This window comes from Castor canadensis, unplaced genomic scaffold, assembly GCF_047511655.1.
Source record: "Castor canadensis unplaced genomic scaffold, mCasCan1.hap1v2 HAP1_SCAFFOLD_775, whole genome shotgun sequence".
NCBI classification, from domain to species: Eukaryota; Metazoa; Chordata; class Mammalia; order Rodentia; family Castoridae; genus Castor; species Castor canadensis.
Window position 1 is genome coordinate 1 of NW_027395446.1, and position 21,874 is coordinate 21,874.

At 65.3% G+C, this 21,874-nt stretch overlaps 17 non-coding genes across 17 annotated transcripts; 6 read left to right on the forward strand and 11 right to left on the reverse strand.

Annotated features, from left to right (window-relative positions):
* Positions 1-2,316: 2,316 nt before the first annotated feature.
* On the reverse strand, positions 2,317-2,388 carry Trnae-cuc (transfer RNA glutamic acid (anticodon CUC)). The gene has a single exon. It is a non-coding gene; the product is annotated as a tRNA-Glu (tRNA).
* Positions 2,389-2,711: 323 nt separating this feature from the next.
* Trnag-ucc (transfer RNA glycine (anticodon UCC)) lies at positions 2,712-2,783 on the reverse strand. The gene has a single exon. It is a non-coding gene; the product is annotated as a tRNA-Gly (tRNA).
* A 535-nt stretch (positions 2,784-3,318) lies between these two features.
* Trnad-guc (transfer RNA aspartic acid (anticodon GUC)) lies at positions 3,319-3,390 on the reverse strand. Its single transcript has one exon. It is a non-coding gene; the product is annotated as a tRNA-Asp (tRNA).
* Positions 3,391-3,850: 460 nt separating this feature from the next.
* On the forward strand, positions 3,851-3,933 carry Trnal-cag (transfer RNA leucine (anticodon CAG)). The gene has a single exon. It is a non-coding gene; the product is annotated as a tRNA-Leu (tRNA).
* A 1,028-nt stretch (positions 3,934-4,961) lies between these two features.
* Positions 4,962-5,032, forward strand: Trnag-gcc (transfer RNA glycine (anticodon GCC)). The gene has a single exon. It is a non-coding gene; the product is annotated as a tRNA-Gly (tRNA).
* Positions 5,033-8,502: 3,470 nt separating this feature from the next.
* Positions 8,503-8,574, reverse strand: Trnae-cuc (transfer RNA glutamic acid (anticodon CUC)). The gene has a single exon. It is a non-coding gene; the product is annotated as a tRNA-Glu (tRNA).
* A 323-nt stretch (positions 8,575-8,897) lies between these two features.
* Positions 8,898-8,969, reverse strand: Trnag-ucc (transfer RNA glycine (anticodon UCC)). The gene has a single exon. It is a non-coding gene; the product is annotated as a tRNA-Gly (tRNA).
* A 535-nt stretch (positions 8,970-9,504) lies between these two features.
* On the reverse strand, positions 9,505-9,576 carry Trnad-guc (transfer RNA aspartic acid (anticodon GUC)). Its single transcript has one exon. It is a non-coding gene; the product is annotated as a tRNA-Asp (tRNA).
* A 460-nt stretch (positions 9,577-10,036) lies between these two features.
* Trnal-cag (transfer RNA leucine (anticodon CAG)) lies at positions 10,037-10,119 on the forward strand. Its single transcript has one exon. It is a non-coding gene; the product is annotated as a tRNA-Leu (tRNA).
* A 1,028-nt stretch (positions 10,120-11,147) lies between these two features.
* Trnag-gcc (transfer RNA glycine (anticodon GCC)) lies at positions 11,148-11,218 on the forward strand. The gene has a single exon. It is a non-coding gene; the product is annotated as a tRNA-Gly (tRNA).
* Positions 11,219-14,688: 3,470 nt separating this feature from the next.
* Positions 14,689-14,760, reverse strand: Trnae-cuc (transfer RNA glutamic acid (anticodon CUC)). Its single transcript has one exon. It is a non-coding gene; the product is annotated as a tRNA-Glu (tRNA).
* Positions 14,761-15,083: 323 nt separating this feature from the next.
* Trnag-ucc (transfer RNA glycine (anticodon UCC)) lies at positions 15,084-15,155 on the reverse strand. The gene has a single exon. It is a non-coding gene; the product is annotated as a tRNA-Gly (tRNA).
* Positions 15,156-15,690: 535 nt separating this feature from the next.
* On the reverse strand, positions 15,691-15,762 carry Trnad-guc (transfer RNA aspartic acid (anticodon GUC)). Its single transcript has one exon. It is a non-coding gene; the product is annotated as a tRNA-Asp (tRNA).
* Positions 15,763-16,222: 460 nt separating this feature from the next.
* Trnal-cag (transfer RNA leucine (anticodon CAG)) lies at positions 16,223-16,305 on the forward strand. Its single transcript has one exon. It is a non-coding gene; the product is annotated as a tRNA-Leu (tRNA).
* Positions 16,306-17,333: 1,028 nt separating this feature from the next.
* On the forward strand, positions 17,334-17,404 carry Trnag-gcc (transfer RNA glycine (anticodon GCC)). Its single transcript has one exon. It is a non-coding gene; the product is annotated as a tRNA-Gly (tRNA).
* Positions 17,405-20,878: 3,474 nt separating this feature from the next.
* Trnae-cuc (transfer RNA glutamic acid (anticodon CUC)) lies at positions 20,879-20,950 on the reverse strand. The gene has a single exon. It is a non-coding gene; the product is annotated as a tRNA-Glu (tRNA).
* Positions 20,951-21,273: 323 nt separating this feature from the next.
* Positions 21,274-21,345, reverse strand: Trnag-ucc (transfer RNA glycine (anticodon UCC)). Its single transcript has one exon. It is a non-coding gene; the product is annotated as a tRNA-Gly (tRNA).
* Between the last annotated feature and the right edge of the window lie 529 nt (positions 21,346-21,874).

The window sequence follows — 21,874 nt, forward strand, 5'->3', positions numbered from 1 at the left end:
GTACCTCTCTGACCACAAGGGGTTGGATCTTCCTTCCACCGGTCGCCAATCGGATGTTCCTTTCCGCCTCCAGACTCGCCCTCCCGGCAGGCCCGCTGCCCCTACCCAGGCCCTGGGCTCCCCACCCAGCCGCCAGGCATCCCTCGCCATGCCCCTGTCTCCCAGGTCCTCAGTTGACAACGTCTGACCGCTGGAGCTCCCCTGACCTGGCCTCCCAGGGCTCCTGGGATCTCGAGCCAGCCCCTCGTCCACAGTGGAAGCGGAGGACAGCGCCATCCTCGGGCGAGTCGCTCCCACGCTCCCATCCATGGGGTGGTCCTCAGAATCTCTGCCCGACTGCCAGCGGGGCTCTCAGCCCTGCCCGCCCATCATGCTCGCACCTGGGCGCACTCTCCCGCACACACACACACAAACACACACACACACACACACACACACACACACACACACACACCTCTTCTAGCCACCATCCAAGCCCGGGCGCCATGTGTCCTTCTGTCCTCTTTCTGCTGTCACGACCTTTGTCCCGGCCTGCGCGGTGTCCCGCCCGGGACGACGGTTCCCGTTCATCCACCCAAGACCCACGGGCAAGAAAACTGCCCTGGCCGCCGGTCGGGGTGTGTATCGCCATAGGGAATCCTCTCCGGGCGCGGCCGCGGCGCCTTGACCTCGCCCTAGTCCCGCCCACAGCACACTATGGGTCCTTGACTGGACGTCAGCGGTCATCTTCGCTGTCAACAAACTTTGGGCAGCCAGCCGACTGAGCTGTGCGGTTGACTTTGGGGAGCAGTCACAGAGCAAGCCGGACAGAGGGATGAAGAGCCGGGTGGCCCTGTGGTGAGGCGGCAGTGGGGAACTACTCCAACACATCCAATCTAGGCGCTGTGTAGATGGACATTCTCCATTTGTCCCTGGCCATCTGGGGATAGGATTCCGAGCCTAGGTATTGCCAGCCAATGTCCCCCCACCCTCGTGGCCCACTCCCGCTCGGGTCAGCTTGGCCCTTGGCTGTGTCACCACCAATTTCTTCATCGCCCGGCTTCTGCTACCGCCAAACGCCCACCCGGTGGTCTAGCTCCCCACACGTCTCCACACACCTCCGCCTCCCTGGCTCAGGCTCCGCTAGCGCCGACGGCCTTCCCCCCCACACACCCCCACCGGCACCCCCTTCAAAGCCGCTGTCACACACAGGTGGAGCCCTTGACCGAGCAGTGTCGTGGGACAGTCCTGGCCCCTTAGAGGCCCCCACTACTGAGTGGATGGGTGGCTGGGTTGGCAGGGTGGTTGAGCGAATGAGTGGGTGGCTAGGTGGGAGGGTGAGAGAAGCAGTGAAGCAGTGAAGGAGTGGGTGGCTGATTGGGAAAGTGAGCGGGCGGGTTAGAGGAGTTCATGAGGGAGGAAGCAGCCAGTGAGAGAATGGGCGATGGGGCGATGGGGCGAGGGGTGAGGGAGCGAAGGAGCCAGTCTGGCGTTGCCAGCCGTGTGGTATTCCAATCACGAAATCCACGTGGAGTTTCCTTTCACAAAACAGCAAGAGTTTCTGTAGGAGGCAGCCGAGCACGAGGAACCGGGAGGGCCCGAGTCTCCAACTCACCTCTCCGTGCATTGGATTTTGAGGCTCTCTATCTATGGGCTGAGGCCAGGGGGAAGGTGACTGAAGTCTCAGGAAGAGCAGGTGAAGCGGATGAAGGGCACGGTGTTTCTTGAGGCATGAAGAGCAAGGAACCGCTCTGGTTTTCCCTCAGTTCTCAGCACCTTGTGCGTGCGTGGGTGCTTGTGCCTTCTGTGTGAAAGGAGAGGGGACGGCAGGGGAGGGGAAGGGAGGGGAGGGGACTGGGGGGACAGCGGAGGGGAGGGGAAGGGAGAGGCGGGAAGCTGTAGCGAGAGGAGTGAGGAACCAGCGATCGTCCTGCATTGGTGGGTGGGTGCTGTTGGCCGCTGGTGATGGTAGTGGTGGTAGTGGTGGTGGCGATGGGGGTGGTGGTGACGGCGATGGGGGTGGTGGTGGAGGGTGGTGGGTCCGCTGGCAGCCAGAGGAGTAGAGAGGCTGACCTGGCCTGTGTGCGTGGGGCTGCGAGGGCCCTTGGGTGAGCCTAGGGCAAGGAAGAGGGGACACGCTGAAGGGTGAAGATGGGTGGAGGGCGGGCGAGCGGGCCAGCCAGGAGAAAAGGAAGCGCTGACGGACAAGGGCTGGGCGGGAAGTCCCGTCTCATTGGGGCGTAGGTGGACCGGGCGGGCCTGTTGGCCAAAAGGGGAGGTGTGGTGCGAAGACGAAGCCGACGTCGGTGGTGGACGGCGGAGAAGAAGAAGAAAGGCTTCCCTGACCGGGAATCGAACCCGGGCCGCGGCGGTGAGAGCGCCGAATCCTAACCACTAGACCACCAGGGAGCGTCGGCCTGCGTTCTCCGCGCTCCCGCCCTGGAGCCAGCGCCTCCTCTCGAGCTGGCAGCTGGCAGCTGGCAGCTTGGCGCCTGGCGCCTGGCACCTGCACCGCCGGCTGGGCTTCACTTGCTAACCAAATCCCGCCAGCCCACCCGGCGCCCCTGGCAACCCGACCGCCCTCAGCCTTAGCAGCTCCCCTCCTGCTCGGGGCACCCTCAAAACATCGCCGCGCCTCCTTCTGCCACACACCCTCCCGCGCCTGCAAGCACAGCTGCGTGCCAGCCCGGCCGCCCTCTGCGGCCCCGGGCCTCGGCAAAAGGTCAGCCCGCTGCGTTGGCCGGGAATCGAACCCGGGTCAACTGCTTGGAAGGCAGCTATGCTCACCACTATACCACCAACGCCGCACGGCCCGGCCAGCGCCCACAGGCCGGCGGGGACTGCCACGAGCGAGCGCCGCCACCACCTGACGCGGGCCTGCCCGACGCCCGCAGCTCTTGGCTGCCACGGCGCCAAAAAGCGCCAGGCCAGCCCAGAGCCCAGCAGCTCCGCTGCGCCGGCCTTCTGCTGCAGCCGTGCTGCTCCCGACTGAGCCCTCGGCTCCACGTTGCGGCGTGGGGCCAGGCGCGGGGCCCAGCGACGCCGCCGCCACGGCCCGACAGCCAGAAGGACGGTCCTCACTCACTCGGTCGCCTCCCACGCTTTCCTGCCCCTGCCGGCCTCACGGAGCCCATTCCCACAAGGACTTCGGGTGGCGCGGGCCTGGCCTGGCCTGGCCTGGCCGGGCCCAGCAGGGCGGGCAGGGCCGCTCGTCTGGGGCGACCACGTGGCAGGCCAGGTACCAGGTGGCGGTGGGCGGAGGGAGGAAGAAGGGCACGCCCCTTGAGGGCGAGAGGCTGGGTCGCAGACCTCGCGCCGGTGGCCAAAAAGGGCGGCTGCCTCCCCGTCGGGGAATCGAACCCCGGTCTCCCGCGTGACAGGCGGGGATACTCACCACTATACTAACGAGGACAGCGACGCCCGCCCCGCCCTCTGGGCGCCAGTCCGCTGTCCCGAGCCCTGGTACGCCCGGCCCTGCCCTCCCTCGTCCGCCTGCCCACCGCAAGCATCTGGCACGTGCGGGACACACGCTCACACAACAAAGCACTCTGGACAAAGGCGAGGCGAGCCGACCCGGTCCGGAGCCTGACCTCGAGCTGCACCCGGCTGCCACCCAGCCAACCCGGTGCGCCCTGCCCCGCCGCCTCCGACGCGGGCATCGAGCCACCGCGCCGGGAGGAGGGGAAGACGCGCGGACTAGCAAGCGCCGCTCGGGGAGGAGGGGAGGAGGGCGTGGCGGCCTGCACGCCGCAGCGAGCGGCAGAGACTGACTTGGCTTGCCCTCCGCCGCTTGCGCACCCACGCCGAGGAACGGTACCGGGCGTCCGCGCCGGGTCCCAGCCAGGGGAGCGGCCACGCGCCCAGGCCCGCCGTCAGGATGGCCGAGCGGTCTAAGGCGCTGCGTTCAGGTCGCAGTCTCCCCTGGAGGCGTGGGTTCGAATCCCACTCCTGACAAGCCCACCTTTTAGCCCCGGAGACGCCCACCGATGCCCTCTTCCCGGCTCGCGCCCTCTTTGCCCACTCTCCAATCTCTCGCCCCCGTGGTCGCACGCCTCCGCCCCTCCGCTCCTGGCGCCCACCCGAAAGGCTCGCGCATAAACCCCAGTGTCGCAAGCGCCGGCGCCTTCAACCCTCCGCCACAGGCCATTCGGACACGCAGAGGTGGTTTCTCTGAATCACCTCCTCGGCTCTTTCCCCAGAGGAAAAGAGCCTCTCTTTCTTTGGCCCGCAGGTGGTACGGGAGCCGGCGAGGAGGGGCAGTGGGGATTCGGGTCCACGGGACACGTCGACCATCCCACAAGACCCTCCATCCTCTGCCTACACACATACACACAACACACACACACACACACACACACGCACACATCGACGCCCCCATTCCCCAGGCGCAGAGCACCCGGCAGGCCAGGCCAAACCCGCAATGATAGCCACCCCCCCCCACCTTCGCCCTCTACCACCCCGGGCCGGCCCATAAACTCCAAGCCCCTGCCGAGACCACCTCGGCGCCACACCTCACCCCCAGGCCCCCAGCGCCAAGCGCACCAGCGCCTTGGGTCCCCATCTCTGCGCGTCGAGGCGCTGAGCACAACAGGCGCGCTCAGCAGCGCCTGCCGCAGGTCACCTGTCCTGATTGGGATTCAGGCACGGGCCACGTTTGCGGCAGCGTGACGGGCCTGGGCGGCGGAGAAAGGGCAGACCGGGGCGAGTCCGCTTCTCCCCGCTCCCACCCCCGGCCCCTCCCCAGCGCGCGACACTTCTGCCTTCCCGCACACACCCGCTGCCACCGCCACCGCCGCCACGACCACCACGATCCAGCAGCCTCTCCTTCTGGTTGCTCCTTTGCTCCCTGCGCCATCGGGCCCCTGGTGCACGCGCCAGGCGAACAGTGTGTGGCTCAGCTCGCCTCCGACCGGGGACCAGTGTCCCGCGGGACAACTGGTGAGCGCCGGCTGTGACTGCGTCGGATGGCGGCCGCCGCCGGTGCATGGGTGGTTCAGTGGTAGAATTCTCGCCTGCCACGCGGGAGGCCCGGGTTCGATTCCCGGCCCATGCAGCGCCTGGTCCCCTTTTGGTCCTCCAGACCCAGCGCCTAAGCAGAGCGCAGCCTCCTTCCGCTCCAGCTGCACCCCCCTGGCCTGCACCTGCACCAGCACCTACGCACCTGCCCCGCTCGCTTGCTCGCTTGCGTCTGCGCTCGCCTCACACGCGACTCACCCAACTGGGTCCCACCCGCCGGCCCCTTGCAAGACAGCTCCCTCACCCCTGGCGCCTCTCACACCTGCCTCCTCATCCCTTGCATCTCTCTCGCTCGCTCTCCCTCGCCCTTCTGTCACCAGCAATCTATTCTGCGTCCAGGCGTCCCCAACCGCAATGCATCCTTGCACTCACTCGCCCTGTCCCTTGGCCTTTCTTCACCCTGAAAGTTAAGCCCATGGCTCCCAAACCTCTAGACAGGAAGTCTTCTCTCCTAACAGTCACACGCCGTGTGTCTCCTACACGGTCACGCAGTCATCCAAGCACACCAGGGACCTCAAAGTACCTCCACTAACATCATCGCATATGCACACTCTATGTTCTCTAGGCTGTGCTTACCCACGACAAGTCTTCTCATCCCTCCGAACCACCTTAACCGCCCCTCACGCCCTACAACCCACAACTTTGCTCAAGGATTCTGACCTGCATCTGTCCCTTGGGTCTCTTTTAATCTAGGCCCCCAAACACATACCTGACAAGCCCATGTGTGGCCTCCCAGGGAATTATTCACGATTCTGGTCCACTTGCCCTTCCTACCTCCTTCTCACATCACCTGGATATTCTCTCGCTCTCTCCTCTCTTTCTCTCCCTTTGTCTGTCTGTGTATGTCTTCTCTTTCTCTGTGTCTATCTCTGTCTCATCTGTCTCATCTGTCTCTCTCCTCTTTCTTTCACCCTCTCTCTCCCTTTGTCCGTCTCTCTTTCTGGCTCTCGTTCTAGCTGTCTTTGTCTGTGTGTCCCTGTCTGTCTGTCTGTCTGTCTGGTAATGTCTTCTTTCTCTGGGTCTATCTTTCTCCCTCTACTCTCTCTGTCTCTCATCTCTCTTTCACTCTGTCTCCCTGTCTCTACAACTCTCCCTGTGCACTGTCTGGCACCCTGGAGTACTTCCCGACTCACCCCAGAGCCACTCGTTATTCTGGTCGCCTCCAGACCATCTGGCCCGGGGGGTCACCGGGTACCTCTCTGACCACAAGGGGTTGGATCTTCCTTCCACCGGTCGCCAATCGGATGTTCCTTTCCGCCTCCAGACTCGCCCTCCCGGCAGGCCCGCTGCCCCTACCCAGGCCCTGGGCTCCCCACCCAGCCGCCAGGCATCCCTCGCCATGCCCCTGTCTCCCAGGTCCTCAGTTGACAACGTCTGACCGCTGGAGCTCCCCTGACCTGGCCTCCCAGGGCTCCTGGGATCTCGAGCCAGCCCCTCGTCCACAGTGGAAGCGGAGGACAGCGCCATCCTCGGGCGAGTCGCTCCCACGCTCCCATCCATGGGGTGGTCCTCAGAATCTCTGCCCGACTGCCAGCGGGGCTCTCAGCCCTGCCCGCCCATCATGCTCGCACCTGGGCGCACTCTCCCGCACACACACACACAAACACACACACACACACACACACACACACACACACACACACACCTCTTCTAGCCACCATCCAAGCCCGGGCGCCATGTGTCCTTCTGTCCTCTTTCTGCTGTCACGACCTTTGTCCCGGCCTGCGCGGTGTCCCGCCCGGGACGACGGTTCCCGTTCATCCACCCAAGACCCACGGGCAAGAAAACTGCCCTGGCCGCCGGTCGGGGTGTGTATCGCCATAGGGAATCCTCTCCGGGCGCGGCCGCGGCGCCTTGACCTCGCCCTAGTCCCGCCCACAGCACACTATGGGTCCTTGACTGGACGTCAGCGGTCATCTTCGCTGTCAACAAACTTTGGGCAGCCAGCCGACTGAGCTGTGCGGTTGACTTTGGGGAGCAGTCACAGAGCAAGCCGGACAGAGGGATGAAGAGCCGGGTGGCCCTGTGGTGAGGCGGCAGTGGGGAACTACTCCAACACATCCAATCTAGGCGCTGTGTAGATGGACATTCTCCATTTGTCCCTGGCCATCTGGGGATAGGATTCCGAGCCTAGGTATTGCCAGCCAATGTCCCCCCACCCTCGTGGCCCACTCCCGCTCGGGTCAGCTTGGCCCTTGGCTGTGTCACCACCAATTTCTTCATCGCCCGGCTTCTGCTACCGCCAAACGCCCACCCGGTGGTCTAGCTCCCCACACGTCTCCACACACCTCCGCCTCCCTGGCTCAGGCTCCGCTAGCGCCGACGGCCTTCCCCCCCACACACCCCCACCGGCACCCCCTTCAAAGCCGCTGTCACACACAGGTGGAGCCCTTGACCGAGCAGTGTCGTGGGACAGTCCTGGCCCCTTAGAGGCCCCCACTACTGAGTGGATGGGTGGCTGGGTTGGCAGGGTGGTTGAGCGAATGAGTGGGTGGCTAGGTGGGAGGGTGAGAGAAGCAGTGAAGCAGTGAAGGAGTGGGTGGCTGATTGGGAAAGTGAGCGGGCGGGTTAGAGGAGTTCATGAGGGAGGAAGCAGCCAGTGAGAGAATGGGCGATGGGGCGATGGGGCGAGGGGTGAGGGAGCGAAGGAGCCAGTCTGGCGTTGCCAGCCGTGTGGTATTCCAATCACGAAATCCACGTGGAGTTTCCTTTCACAAAACAGCAAGAGTTTCTGTAGGAGGCAGCCGAGCACGAGGAACCGGGAGGGCCCGAGTCTCCAACTCACCTCTCCGTGCATTGGATTTTGAGGCTCTCTATCTATGGGCTGAGGCCAGGGGGAAGGTGACTGAAGTCTCAGGAAGAGCAGGTGAAGCGGATGAAGGGCACGGTGTTTCTTGAGGCATGAAGAGCAAGGAACCGCTCTGGTTTTCCCTCAGTTCTCAGCACCTTGTGCGTGCGTGGGTGCTTGTGCCTTCTGTGTGAAAGGAGAGGGGACGGCAGGGGAGGGGAAGGGAGGGGAGGGGACTGGGGGGACAGCGGAGGGGAGGGGAAGGGAGAGGCGGGAAGCTGTAGCGAGAGGAGTGAGGAACCAGCGATCGTCCTGCATTGGTGGGTGGGTGCTGTTGGCCGCTGGTGATGGTAGTGGTGGTAGTGGTGGTGGCGATGGGGGTGGTGGTGACGGCGATGGGGGTGGTGGTGGAGGGTGGTGGGTCCGCTGGCAGCCAGAGGAGTAGAGAGGCTGACCTGGCCTGTGTGCGTGGGGCTGCGAGGGCCCTTGGGTGAGCCTAGGGCAAGGAAGAGGGGACACGCTGAAGGGTGAAGATGGGTGGAGGGCGGGCGAGCGGGCCAGCCAGGAGAAAAGGAAGCGCTGACGGACAAGGGCTGGGCGGGAAGTCCCGTCTCATTGGGGCGTAGGTGGACCGGGCGGGCCTGTTGGCCAAAAGGGGAGGTGTGGTGCGAAGACGAAGCCGACGTCGGTGGTGGACGGCGGAGAAGAAGAAGAAAGGCTTCCCTGACCGGGAATCGAACCCGGGCCGCGGCGGTGAGAGCGCCGAATCCTAACCACTAGACCACCAGGGAGCGTCGGCCTGCGTTCTCCGCGCTCCCGCCCTGGAGCCAGCGCCTCCTCTCGAGCTGGCAGCTGGCAGCTGGCAGCTTGGCGCCTGGCGCCTGGCACCTGCACCGCCGGCTGGGCTTCACTTGCTAACCAAATCCCGCCAGCCCACCCGGCGCCCCTGGCAACCCGACCGCCCTCAGCCTTAGCAGCTCCCCTCCTGCTCGGGGCACCCTCAAAACATCGCCGCGCCTCCTTCTGCCACACACCCTCCCGCGCCTGCAAGCACAGCTGCGTGCCAGCCCGGCCGCCCTCTGCGGCCCCGGGCCTCGGCAAAAGGTCAGCCCGCTGCGTTGGCCGGGAATCGAACCCGGGTCAACTGCTTGGAAGGCAGCTATGCTCACCACTATACCACCAACGCCGCACGGCCCGGCCAGCGCCCACAGGCCGGCGGGGACTGCCACGAGCGAGCGCCGCCACCACCTGACGCGGGCCTGCCCGACGCCCGCAGCTCTTGGCTGCCACGGCGCCAAAAAGCGCCAGGCCAGCCCAGAGCCCAGCAGCTCCGCTGCGCCGGCCTTCTGCTGCAGCCGTGCTGCTCCCGACTGAGCCCTCGGCTCCACGTTGCGGCGTGGGGCCAGGCGCGGGGCCCAGCGACGCCGCCGCCACGGCCCGACAGCCAGAAGGACGGTCCTCACTCACTCGGTCGCCTCCCACGCTTTCCTGCCCCTGCCGGCCTCACGGAGCCCATTCCCACAAGGACTTCGGGTGGCGCGGGCCTGGCCTGGCCTGGCCTGGCCGGGCCCAGCAGGGCGGGCAGGGCCGCTCGTCTGGGGCGACCACGTGGCAGGCCAGGTACCAGGTGGCGGTGGGCGGAGGGAGGAAGAAGGGCACGCCCCTTGAGGGCGAGAGGCTGGGTCGCAGACCTCGCGCCGGTGGCCAAAAAGGGCGGCTGCCTCCCCGTCGGGGAATCGAACCCCGGTCTCCCGCGTGACAGGCGGGGATACTCACCACTATACTAACGAGGACAGCGACGCCCGCCCCGCCCTCTGGGCGCCAGTCCGCTGTCCCGAGCCCTGGTACGCCCGGCCCTGCCCTCCCTCGTCCGCCTGCCCACCGCAAGCATCTGGCACGTGCGGGACACACGCTCACACAACAAAGCACTCTGGACAAAGGCGAGGCGAGCCGACCCGGTCCGGAGCCTGACCTCGAGCTGCACCCGGCTGCCACCCAGCCAACCCGGTGCGCCCTGCCCCGCCGCCTCCGACGCGGGCATCGAGCCACCGCGCCGGGAGGAGGGGAAGACGCGCGGACTAGCAAGCGCCGCTCGGGGAGGAGGGGAGGAGGGCGTGGCGGCCTGCACGCCGCAGCGAGCGGCAGAGACTGACTTGGCTTGCCCTCCGCCGCTTGCGCACCCACGCCGAGGAACGGTACCGGGCGTCCGCGCCGGGTCCCAGCCAGGGGAGCGGCCACGCGCCCAGGCCCGCCGTCAGGATGGCCGAGCGGTCTAAGGCGCTGCGTTCAGGTCGCAGTCTCCCCTGGAGGCGTGGGTTCGAATCCCACTCCTGACAAGCCCACCTTTTAGCCCCGGAGACGCCCACCGATGCCCTCTTCCCGGCTCGCGCCCTCTTTGCCCACTCTCCAATCTCTCGCCCCCGTGGTCGCACGCCTCCGCCCCTCCGCTCCTGGCGCCCACCCGAAAGGCTCGCGCATAAACCCCAGTGTCGCAAGCGCCGGCGCCTTCAACCCTCCGCCACAGGCCATTCGGACACGCAGAGGTGGTTTCTCTGAATCACCTCCTCGGCTCTTTCCCCAGAGGAAAAGAGCCTCTCTTTCTTTGGCCCGCAGGTGGTACGGGAGCCGGCGAGGAGGGGCAGTGGGGATTCGGGTCCACGGGACACGTCGACCATCCCACAAGACCCTCCATCCTCTGCCTACACACATACACACAACACACACACACACACACACACACGCACACATCGACGCCCCCATTCCCCAGGCGCAGAGCACCCGGCAGGCCAGGCCAAACCCGCAATGATAGCCACCCCCCCCCACCTTCGCCCTCTACCACCCCGGGCCGGCCCATAAACTCCAAGCCCCTGCCGAGACCACCTCGGCGCCACACCTCACCCCCAGGCCCCCAGCGCCAAGCGCACCAGCGCCTTGGGTCCCCATCTCTGCGCGTCGAGGCGCTGAGCACAACAGGCGCGCTCAGCAGCGCCTGCCGCAGGTCACCTGTCCTGATTGGGATTCAGGCACGGGCCACGTTTGCGGCAGCGTGACGGGCCTGGGCGGCGGAGAAAGGGCAGACCGGGGCGAGTCCGCTTCTCCCCGCTCCCACCCCCGGCCCCTCCCCAGCGCGCGACACTTCTGCCTTCCCGCACACACCCGCTGCCACCGCCACCGCCGCCACGACCACCACGATCCAGCAGCCTCTCCTTCTGGTTGCTCCTTTGCTCCCTGCGCCATCGGGCCCCTGGTGCACGCGCCAGGCGAACAGTGTGTGGCTCAGCTCGCCTCCGACCGGGGACCAGTGTCCCGCGGGACAACTGGTGAGCGCCGGCTGTGACTGCGTCGGATGGCGGCCGCCGCCGGTGCATGGGTGGTTCAGTGGTAGAATTCTCGCCTGCCACGCGGGAGGCCCGGGTTCGATTCCCGGCCCATGCAGCGCCTGGTCCCCTTTTGGTCCTCCAGACCCAGCGCCTAAGCAGAGCGCAGCCTCCTTCCGCTCCAGCTGCACCCCCCTGGCCTGCACCTGCACCAGCACCTACGCACCTGCCCCGCTCGCTTGCTCGCTTGCGTCTGCGCTCGCCTCACACGCGACTCACCCAACTGGGTCCCACCCGCCGGCCCCTTGCAAGACAGCTCCCTCACCCCTGGCGCCTCTCACACCTGCCTCCTCATCCCTTGCATCTCTCTCGCTCGCTCTCCCTCGCCCTTCTGTCACCAGCAATCTATTCTGCGTCCAGGCGTCCCCAACCGCAATGCATCCTTGCACTCACTCGCCCTGTCCCTTGGCCTTTCTTCACCCTGAGAAAGTTAAGCCCATGGCTCCCAAACCTCTAGACAGGAAGTCTTCTCTCCTAACAGTCACACGCCGTGTGTCTCCTACACGGTCACGCAGTCATCCAAGCACACCAGGGACCTCAAAGTACCTCCACTAACATCATCGCATATGCACACTCTATGTTCTCTAGGCTGTGCTTACCCACGACAAGTCTTCTCATCCCTCCGAACCACCTTAACCGCCCCTCACGCCCTACAACCCACAACTTTGCTCAAGGATTCTGACCTGCATCTGTCCCTTGGGTCTCTTTTAATCTAGGCCCCCAAACACATACCTGACAAGCCCATGTGTGGCCTCCCAGGGAATTATTCACGATTCTGGTCCACTTGCCCTTCCTACCTCCTTCTCACATCACCTGGATATTCTCTCGCTCTCTCCTCTCTTTCTCTCCCTTTGTCTGTCTGTGTATGTCTTCTCTTTCTCTGTGTCTATCTCTGTCTCATCTGTCTCATCTGTCTCTCTCCTCTTTCTTTCACCCTCTCTCTCCCTTTGTCCGTCTCTCTTTCTGGCTCTCGTTCTAGCTGTCTTTGTCTGTGTGTCCCTGTCTGTCTGTCTGTCTGTCTGGTAATGTCTTCTTTCTCTGGGTCTATCTTTCTCCCTCTACTCTCTCTGTCTCTCATCTCTCTTTCACTCTGTCTCCCTGTCTCTACAACTCTCCCTGTGCACTGTCTGGCACCCTGGAGTACTTCCCGACTCACCCCAGAGCCACTCGTTATTCTGGTCGCCTCCAGACCATCTGGCCCGGGGGGTCACCGGGTACCTCTCTGACCACAAGGGGTTGGATCTTCCTTCCACCGGTCGCCAATCGGATGTTCCTTTCCGCCTCCAGACTCGCCCTCCCGGCAGGCCCGCTGCCCCTACCCAGGCCCTGGGCTCCCCACCCAGCCGCCAGGCATCCCTCGCCATGCCCCTGTCTCCCAGGTCCTCAGTTGACAACGTCTGACCGCTGGAGCTCCCCTGACCTGGCCTCCCAGGGCTCCTGGGATCTCGAGCCAGCCCCTCGTCCACAGTGGAAGCGGAGGACAGCGCCATCCTCGGGCGAGTCGCTCCCACGCTCCCATCCATGGGGTGGTCCTCAGAATCTCTGCCCGACTGCCAGCGGGGCTCTCAGCCCTGCCCGCCCATCATGCTCGCACCTGGGCGCACTCTCCCGCACACACACACACAAACACACACACACACACACACACACACACACACACACACACCTCTTCTAGCCACCATCCAAGCCCGGGCGCCATGTGTCCTTCTGTCCTCTTTCTGCTGTCACGACCTTTGTCCCGGCCTGCGCGGTGTCCCGCCCGGGACGACGGTTCCCGTTCATCCACCCAAGACCCACGGGCAAGAAAACTGCCCTGGCCGCCGGTCGGGGTGTGTATCGCCATAGGGAATCCTCTCCGGGCGCGGCCGCGGCGCCTTGACCTCGCCCTAGTCCCGCCCACAGCACACTATGGGTCCTTGACTGGACGTCAGCGGTCATCTTCGCTGTCAACAAACTTTGGGCAGCCAGCCGACTGAGCTGTGCGGTTGACTTTGGGGAGCAGTCACAGAGCAAGCCGGACAGAGGGATGAAGAGCCGGGTGGCCCTGTGGTGAGGCGGCAGTGGGGAACTACTCCAACACATCCAATCTAGGCGCTGTGTAGATGGACATTCTCCATTTGTCCCTGGCCATCTGGGGATAGGATTCCGAGCCTAGGTATTGCCAGCCAATGTCCCCCCACCCTCGTGGCCCACTCCCGCTCGGGTCAGCTTGGCCCTTGGCTGTGTCACCACCAATTTCTTCATCGCCCGGCTTCTGCTACCGCCAAACGCCCACCCGGTGGTCTAGCTCCCCACACGTCTCCACACACCTCCGCCTCCCTGGCTCAGGCTCCGCTAGCGCCGACGGCCTTCCCCCCCACACACCCCCACCGGCACCCCCTTCAAAGCCGCTGTCACACACAGGTGGAGCCCTTGACCGAGCAGTGTCGTGGGACAGTCCTGGCCCCTTAGAGGCCCCCACTACTGAGTGGATGGGTGGCTGGGTTGGCAGGGTGGTTGAGCGAATGAGTGGGTGGCTAGGTGGGAGGGTGAGAGAAGCAGTGAAGCAGTGAAGGAGTGGGTGGCTGATTGGGAAAGTGAGCGGGCGGGTTAGAGGAGTTCATGAGGGAGGAAGCAGCCAGTGAGAGAATGGGCGATGGGGCGATGGGGCGAGGGGTGAGGGAGCGAAGGAGCCAGTCTGGCGTTGCCAGCCGTGTGGTATTCCAATCACGAAATCCACGTGGAGTTTCCTTTCACAAAACAGCAAGAGTTTCTGTAGGAGGCAGCCGAGCACGAGGAACCGGGAGGGCCCGAGTCTCCAACTCACCTCTCCGTGCATTGGATTTTGAGGCTCTCTATCTATGGGCTGAGGCCAGGGGGAAGGTGACTGAAGTCTCAGGAAGAGCAGGTGAAGCGGATGAAGGGCACGGTGTTTCTTGAGGCATGAAGAGCAAGGAACCGCTCTGGTTTTCCCTCAGTTCTCAGCACCTTGTGCGTGCGTGGGTGCTTGTGCCTTCTGTGTGAAAGGAGAGGGGACGGCAGGGGAGGGGAAGGGAGGGGAGGGGACTGGGGGGACAGCGGAGGGGAGGGGAAGGGAGAGGCGGGAAGCTGTAGCGAGAGGAGTGAGGAACCAGCGATCGTCCTGCATTGGTGGGTGGGTGCTGTTGGCCGCTGGTGATGGTAGTGGTGGTAGTGGTGGTGGCGATGGGGGTGGTGGTGACGGCGATGGGGGTGGTGGTGGAGGGTGGTGGGTCCGCTGGCAGCCAGAGGAGTAGAGAGGCTGACCTGGCCTGTGTGCGTGGGGCTGCGAGGGCCCTTGGGTGAGCCTAGGGCAAGGAAGAGGGGACACGCTGAAGGGTGAAGATGGGTGGAGGGCGGGCGAGCGGGCCAGCCAGGAGAAAAGGAAGCGCTGACGGACAAGGGCTGGGCGGGAAGTCCCGTCTCATTGGGGCGTAGGTGGACCGGGCGGGCCTGTTGGCCAAAAGGGGAGGTGTGGTGCGAAGACGAAGCCGACGTCGGTGGTGGACGGCGGAGAAGAAGAAGAAAGGCTTCCCTGACCGGGAATCGAACCCGGGCCGCGGCGGTGAGAGCGCCGAATCCTAACCACTAGACCACCAGGGAGCGTCGGCCTGCGTTCTCCGCGCTCCCGCCCTGGAGCCAGCGCCTCCTCTCGAGCTGGCAGCTGGCAGCTGGCAGCTTGGCGCCTGGCGCCTGGCACCTGCACCGCCGGCTGGGCTTCACTTGCTAACCAAATCCCGCCAGCCCACCCGGCGCCCCTGGCAACCCGACCGCCCTCAGCCTTAGCAGCTCCCCTCCTGCTCGGGGCACCCTCAAAACATCGCCGCGCCTCCTTCTGCCACACACCCTCCCGCGCCTGCAAGCACAGCTGCGTGCCAGCCCGGCCGCCCTCTGCGGCCCCGGGCCTCGGCAAAAGGTCAGCCCGCTGCGTTGGCCGGGAATCGAACCCGGGTCAACTGCTTGGAAGGCAGCTATGCTCACCACTATACCACCAACGCCGCACGGCCCGGCCAGCGCCCACAGGCCGGCGGGGACTGCCACGAGCGAGCGCCGCCACCACCTGACGCGGGCCTGCCCGACGCCCGCAGCTCTTGGCTGCCACGGCGCCAAAAAGCGCCAGGCCAGCCCAGAGCCCAGCAGCTCCGCTGCGCCGGCCTTCTGCTGCAGCCGTGCTGCTCCCGACTGAGCCCTCGGCTCCACGTTGCGGCGTGGGGCCAGGCGCGGGGCCCAGCGACGCCGCCGCCACGGCCCGACAGCCAGAAGGACGGTCCTCACTCACTCGGTCGCCTCCCACGCTTTCCTGCCCCTGCCGGCCTCACGGAGCCCATTCCCACAAGGACTTCGGGTGGCGCGGGCCTGGCCTGGCCTGGCCTGGCCGGGCCCAGCAGGGCGGGCAGGGCCGCTCGTCTGGGGCGACCACGTGGCAGGCCAGGTACCAGGTGGCGGTGGGCGGAGGGAGGAAGAAGGGCACGCCCCTTGAGGGCGAGAGGCTGGGTCGCAGACCTCGCGCCGGTGGCCAAAAAGGGCGGCTGCCTCCCCGTCGGGGAATCGAACCCCGGTCTCCCGCGTGACAGGCGGGGATACTCACCACTATACTAACGAGGACAGCGACGCCCGCCCCGCCCTCTGGGCGCCAGTCCGCTGTCCCGAGCCCTGGTACGCCCGGCCCTGCCCTCCCTCGTCCGCCTGCCCACCGCAAGCATCTGGCACGTGCGGGACACACGCTCACACAACAAAGCACTCTGGACAAAGGCGAGGCGAGCCGACCCGGTCCGGAGCCTGACCTCGAGCTGCACCCGGCTGCCACCCAGCCAACCCGGTGCGCCCTGCCCCGCCGCCTCCGACGCGGGCATCGAGCCACCGCGCCGGGAGGAGGGGAAGACGCGCGGACTAGCAAGCGCCGCTCGGGGAGGAGGGGAGGAGGGCGTGGCGGCCTGCACGCCGCAGCGAGCGGCAGAGACTGACTTGGCTTGCCCTCCGCCGCTTGCGCACCCACGCCGAGGAACGGTACCGGGCGTCCGCGCCGGGTCCCAGCCAGGGGAGCGGCCACGCGCCCAGGCCCGCCGTCAGGATGGCCGAGCGGTCTAAGGCGCTGCGTTCAGGTCGCAGTCTCCCCTGGAGGCGTGGGTTCGAATCCCACTCCTGACAAGCCCACCTTTTAGCCCCGGAGACGCCCACCGATGCCCTCTTCCCGGCTCGCGCCCTCTTTGCCCACTCTCCAATCTCTCGCCCCCGTGGTCGCACGCCTCCGCCCCTCCGCTCCTGGCGCCCACCCGAAAGGCTCGCGCATAAACCCCAGTGTCGCAAGCGCCGGCGCCTTCAACCCTCCGCCACAGGCCATTCGGACACGCAGAGGTGGTTTCTCTGAATCACCTCCTCGGCTCTTTCCCCAGAGGAAAAGAGCCTCTCTTTCTTTGGCCCGCAGGTGGTACGGGAGCCGGCGAGGAGGGGCAGTGGGGATTCGGGTCCACGGGACACGTCGACCATCCCACAAGACCCTCCATCCTCTGCCTACACACATACACACAACACACACACACACACACACACACGCACACATCGACGCCCCCATTCCCCAGGCGCAGAGCACCCGGCAGGCCAGGCCAAACCCGCAATGATAGCCACCCCCCCCCACCTTCGCCCTCTACCACCCCGGGCCGGCCCATAAACTCCAAGCCCCTGCCGAGACCACCTCGGCGCCACACCTCACCCCCAGGCCCCCAGCGCCAAGCGCACCAGCGCCTTGGGTCCCCATCTCTGCGCGTCGAGGCGCTGAGCACAACAGGCGCGCTCAGCAGCGCCTGCCGCAGGTCACCTGTCCTGATTGGGATTCAGGCACGGGCCACGTTTGCGGCAGCGTGACGGGCCTGGGCGGCGGAGAAAGGGCAGACCGGGGCGAGTCCGCTTCTCCCCGCTCCCACCCCCGGCCCCTCCCCAGCGCGCGACACTTCTGCCTTCCCGCACACACCCGCTGCCACCGCCACCGCCGCCACGACCACCACGATCCAGCAGCCTCTCCTTCTGGTTGCTCCTTTGCTCCCTGCGCCATCGGGCCCCTGGTGCACGCGCCAGGCGAACAGTGTGTGGCTCAGCTCGCCTCCGACCGGGGACCAGTGTCCCGCGGGACAACTGGTGAGCGCCGGCTGTGACTGCGTCGGATGGCGGCCGCCGCCGGTGCATGGGTGGTTCAGTGGTAGAATTCTCGCCTGCCACGCGGGAGGCCCGGGTTCGATTCCCGGCCCATGCAGCGCCTGGTCCCCTTTTGGTCCTCCAGACCCAGCGCCTAAGCAGAGCGCAGCCTCCTTCCGCTCCAGCTGCACCCCCCTGGCCTGCACCTGCACCAGCACCTACGCACCTGCCCCGCTCGCTTGCTCGCTTGCGTCTGCGCTCGCCTCACACGCGACTCACCCAACTGGGTCCCACCCGCCGGCCCCTTGCAAGACAGCTCCCTCACCCCTGGCGCCTCTCACACCTGCCTCCTCATCCCTTGCATCTCTCTCGCTCGCTCTCCCTCGCCCTTCTGTCACCAGCAATCTATTCTGCGTCCAGGCGTCCCCAACCGCAATGCATCCTTGCACTCACTCGCCCTGTCCCTTGGCCTTTCTTCACCCTGAAAGTTAAGCCCATGGCTCCCAAACCTCTAGACAGGAAGTCTTCTCTCCTAACAGTCACACGCCGTGTGTCTCCTACACGGTCACGCAGTCATCCAAGCACACCAGGGACCTCAAAGTACCTCCACTAACATCATCGCATATGCACACTCTATGTTCTCTAGGCTGTGCTTACCCACGACAAGTCTTCTCATCCCTCCGAACCACCTTAACCGCCCCTCACGCCCTACAACCCACAACTTTGCTCAAGGATTCTGACCTGCATCTGTCCCTTGGGTCTCTTTTAATCTAGGCCCCCAAACACATACCTGACAAGCCCATGTGTGGCCTCCCAGGGAATTATTCACGATTCTGGTCCACTTGCCCTTCCTACCTCCTTCTCACATCACCTGGATATTCTCTCGCTCTCTCCTCTCTTTCTCTCCCTTTGTCTGTCTGTGTATGTCTTCTCTTTCTCTGTGTCTATCTCTGTCTCATCTGTCTCATCTGTCTCTCTCCTCTTTCTTTCACCCTCTCTCTCCCTTTGTCCGTCTCTCTTTCTGGCTCTCGTTCTAGCTGTCTTTGTCTGTGTGTCCCTGTCTGTCTGTCTGTCTGTCTGGTAATGTCTTCTTTCTCTGGGTCTATCTTTCTCCCTCTACTCTCTCTGTCTCTCATCTCTCTTTCACTCTGTCTCCCTGTCTCTACAACTCTCCCTGTGCACTGTCTGGCACCCTGGAGTACTTCCCGACTCACCCCAGAGCCACTCGTTATTCTGGTCGCCTCCAGACCATCTGGCCCGGGGGGTCACCGGGTACCTCTCTGACCACAAGGGGTTGGATCTTCCTTCCACCGGTCGCCAATCGGATGTTCCTTTCCGCCTCCAGACTCGCCCTCCCGGCAGGCCCGCTGCCCCTACCCAGGCCCTGGGCTCCCCACCCAGCCGCCAGGCATCCCTCGCCATGCCCCTGTCTCCCAGGTCCTCAGTTGACAACGTCTGACCGCTGGAGCTCCCCTGACCTGGCCTCCCAGGGCTCCTGGGATCTCGAGCCAGCCCCTCGTCCACAGTGGAAGCGGAGGACAGCGCCATCCTCGGGCGAGTCGCTCCCACGCTCCCATCCATGGGGTGGTCCTCAGAATCTCTGCCCGACTGCCAGCGGGGCTCTCAGCCCTGCCCGCCCATCATGCTCGCACCTGGGCGCACTCTCCCGCACACACACACACAAACACACACACACACACACACACACACACACACACACACACACACACCTCTTCTAGCCACCATCCAAGCCCGGGCGCCATGTGTCCTTCTGTCCTCTTTCTGCTGTCACGACCTTTGTCCCGGCCTGCGCGGTGTCCCGCCCGGGACGACGGTTCCCGTTCATCCACCCAAGACCCACGGGCAAGAAAACTGCCCTGGCCGCCGGTCGGGGTGTGTATCGCCATAGGGAATCCTCTCCGGGCGCGGCCGCGGCGCCTTGACCTCGCCCTAGTCCCGCCCACAGCACACTATGGGTCCTTGACTGGACGTCAGCGGTCATCTTCGCTGTCAACAAACTTTGGGCAGCCAGCCGACTGAGCTGTGCGGTTGACTTTGGGGAGCAGTCACAGAGCAAGCCGGACAGAGGGATGAAGAGCCGGGTGGCCCTGTGGTGAGGCGGCAGTGGGGAACTACTCCAACACATCCAATCTAGGCGCTGTGTAGATGGACATTCTCCATTTGTCCCTGGCCATCTGGGGATAGGATTCCGAGCCTAGGTATTGCCAGCCAATGTCCCCCCACCCTCGTGGCCCACTCCCGCTCGGGTCAGCTTGGCCCTTGGCTGTGTCACCACCAATTTCTTCATCGCCCGGCTTCTGCTACCGCCAAACGCCCACCCGGTGGTCTAGCTCCCCACACGTCTCCACACACCTCCGCCTCCCTGGCTCAGGCTCCGCTAGCGCCGACGGCCTTCCCCCCCACACACCCCCACCGGCACCCCCTTCAAAGCCGCTGTCACACACAGGTGGAGCCCTTGACCGAGCAGTGTCGTGGGACAGTCCTGGCCCCTTAGAGGCCCCCACTACTGAGTGGATGGGTGGCTGGGTTGGCAGGGTGGTTGAGCGAATGAGTGGGTGGCTAGGTGGGAGGGTGAGAGAAGCAGTGAAGCAGTGAAGGAGTGGGTGGCTGATTGGGAAAGTGAGCGGGCGGGTTAGAGGAGTTCATGAGGGAGGAAGCAGCCAGTGAGAGAATGGGCGATGGGGCGATGGGGCGAGGGGTGAGGGAGCGAAGGAGCCAGTCTGGCGTTGCCAGCCGTGTGGTATTCCAATCACGAAATCCACGTGGAGTTTCCTTTCACAAAACAGCAAGAGTTTCTGTAGGAGGCAGCCGAGCACGAGGAACCGGGAGGGCCCGAGTCTCCAACTCACCTCTCCGTGCATTGGATTTTGAGGCTCTCTATCTATGGGCTGAGGCCAGGGGGAAGGTGACTGAAGTCTCAGGAAGAGCAGGTGAAGCGGATGAAGGGCACGGTGTTTCTTGAGGCATGAAGAGCAAGGAACCGCTCTGGTTTTCCCTCAGTTCTCAGCACCTTGTGCGTGCGTGGGTGCTTGTGCCTTCTGTGTGAAAGGAGAGGGGACGGCAGGGGAGGGGAAGGGAGGGGAGGGGACTGGGGGGACAGCGGAGGGGAGGGGAAGGGAGAGGCGGGAAGCTGTAGCGAGAGGAGTGAGGAACCAGCGATCGTCCTGCATTGGTGGGTGGGTGCTGTTGGCCGCTGGTGATGGTAGTGGTGGTAGTGGTGGTGGCGATGGGGGTGGTGGTGACGGCGATGGGGGTGGTGGTGGAGGGTGGTGGGTCCGCTGGCAGCCAGAGGAGTAGAGAGGCTGACCTGGCCTGTGTGCGTGGGGCTGCGAGGGCCCTTGGGTGAGCCTAGGGCAAGGAAGAGGGGACACGCTGAAGGGTGAAGATGGGTGGAGGGCGGGCGAGCGGGCCAGCCAGGAGAAAAGGAAGCGCTGACGGACAAGGGCTGGGCGGGAAGTCCCGTCTCATTGGGGCGTAGGTGGACCGGGCGGGCCTGTTGGCCAAAAGGGGAGGTGTGGTGCGAAGACGAAGCCGACGTCGGTGGTGGACGGCGGAGAAGAAGAAGAAAGGCTTCCCTGACCGGGAATCGAACCCGGGCCGCGGCGGTGAGAGCGCCGAATCCTAACCACTAGACCACCAGGGAACGTCGGCCTGCGTGCCCCGCGCTCCCGCCCTGGAGCCAGCGCCTCCTCTCGAGCTGGCAGCTGGCAGCTGGCAGCTTGGCGCCTGGCGCCTGGCACCTGCACCGCCGGCTGGGCTTCACTTGCTAACCAAATCCCGCCAGCCCACCCGGCGCCCCTGGCAACCCGACCGCCCTCAGCCTTAGCAGCTCCCCTCCTGCTCGGGGCACCCTCAAAACATCGCCGCGCCTCCTTCTGCCACACACCCTCCCGCGCCTGCAAGCACAGCTGCGTGCCAGCCCGGCCGCCCTCTGCGGCCCCGGGCCTCGGCAAAAGGTCAGCCCGCTGCGTTGGCCGGGAATCGAACCCGGGTCAACTGCTTGGAAGGCAGCTATGCTCACCACTATACCACCAACGCCGCACGGCCCGGCCAGCGCCCACAGGCCGGCGGGGACTGCCACGAGCGAGCGCCGCCACCACCTGACGCGGGCCTGCCCGACGCCCGCAGCTCTTGGCTGCCACGGCGCCAAAAAGCGCCAGGCCAGCCCAGAGCCCAGCAGCTCCGCTGCGCCGGCCTTCTGCTGCAGCCGTGCTGCTCCCGACTGAGCCCTCGGCTCCACGTTGCGGCGTGGGGCCAGGCGCGGGGCCCAGCGACGCCGCCGCCACGGCCCGACAGCCAGAAGGACGGTCCTCACTCACTCGGTCGCCTCCCACGCTTTCCTGCCCCTGCCGGCCTCACGGAGCCCATTCCCACAAGGACTTCGGGTGGCGCGGGCCTGGCCTGGCCTGGCCTGGCCGGGCCCAGCAGGGCGGGCAGGGCCGCTCGTCTGGGGCGACCACGTGGCAGGCCAGGTACCAGGTGGCGGTGGGCGGAGGGAGGAAGAAGGGCACGCCCCTTGAGGGCGAGAGGCTGGGTCGCAGACCTCGCGCCGGTGGCCAAAAAGGGC